The sequence below is a fragment of the Chlorocebus sabaeus genome, chromosome 18 (genome assembly GCF_047675955.1).
Source record: "Chlorocebus sabaeus isolate Y175 chromosome 18, mChlSab1.0.hap1, whole genome shotgun sequence".
NCBI lineage: Eukaryota > Metazoa > Chordata > Mammalia > Primates > Cercopithecidae > Chlorocebus > Chlorocebus sabaeus.
The window spans coordinates 63359497-63360916 of record NC_132921.1 but is presented as its reverse complement, the minus strand read 5'-3'; the positions used below and the strand labels follow the sequence as shown (position 1 = coordinate 63360916).

Genomic DNA, 1420 nt, shown 5'->3' with positions numbered 1-1420 from the left:
CACCAAAGATGTAAAAATGAAAAACTCTGGAGGTTTTGAAGTAAAAAATGCATAATATTCTGCAAGAACTGTAAATAGATCTTCATTTGTGCCCCCTTGCTTCTTGTGCTGATATTTGATTGTCATCGATAACAGTGTCAGAGCAGTCTGTGCAACTGTAACACAGAAGGCTTGGAAAAAACACAAAATAAATAATTTCACAGTTACTCCAAATCACTGTCATGGTGCTTAAATCAGACACAATCATGACATCACCTTGTATACCTAGCATAGGCAGGGAAAGAGATAATCCCAATATAAGAAATAAGGAGACATAAGAGGTGTCGACCCCTTTAATTACAAAGTCTTGCAATTAATTCTTTTTTTTTTTTTTGACAATTGTTACTTAGTTTTTATTTCATAATCATAAACTTAACTCTGCAATCCAGCTAGGCATGGGAGAGAACAAGGAAAACATGGAACCAAAGGGAACTGCAGCGAGAGCACAAAGATTCTAGGATACTGCGAGCAAATGGGGTGGAGGGGTGCTCTCCTGAGCTACAGAAGGAATGGTCTGGTGGTTAAGATAAAACACAAGTCAAACTTATTCGAGTTGTCCACAGTCAGCAATGGTGATCTTCTTGCTGGTCTTGCCATTCCTGGACCCAAAGCGCTCCATGGCCTCCACAATATTCATGCCTTCCTTCACTTTGCCAAAGACCACATGCTTGCCATCCAAGCACTGAGTCTTGGCAGTGCAGATGACAAACTGGGAACCATTTGTGTTGGGTCCAGCATTTGCCATGGACAAGATGCCAGGACCTGTATGCTTTAGGATGAAGTTCTCATCTTCAAATTTCTCCCCATAGATGGACTTGCCACCAGTGCCATTATGGCATGTGAAGTCACCACCCTGACACATAAACCCTGGAATAATTCTGTGAAAGCAGGAACCCTTATAACCAAATCCTTTCTCTCCAGTGCTCAGAGCACGAAAATTTTCTGCTGTCTTTGGAACCTTGTCTGCAAACAGCTCGAAGGAGACGCGGCCCAAGGGCTCGCCGTCGACGGCAATGTCGAAGAACACAGTAGGGTTGACCATGGCTAGTAGTACAGGACTTTCCTCGGCGGCAGCGTCTGCAAAGCGCGCAATTAATTCTTAATCACAACATTTTGATAGTAATCAGACATTCTCATATACAAATTCTGATATGTGTATACATATATATATCATACATATATACACATATGTGTTTTCCCCCCAGAGCATAATAAATGCAAGTTAATATGCTCTAAGTAACTTGAGTTTAGCTTAACATTAGTCATTCCATGATTCTCTGTAACACAGTGATATTCTCCATAAGCACTAAGGCACTGATTTTTTCATCACATATGCATTAGTTACCTACCCTGTACCAGAAATAGGGATGATAAATATACA

General features: G+C 40.8%; 1 pseudogene; it reads right to left on the bottom strand.

Annotated features, from left to right (window-relative positions):
* Positions 1–370: 370 nt before the first annotated feature.
* Positions 371–1120, bottom strand: LOC103222690 (peptidyl-prolyl cis-trans isomerase A pseudogene; annotated as a pseudogene).
* Positions 1121–1420: the final 300 nt, after the last annotated feature.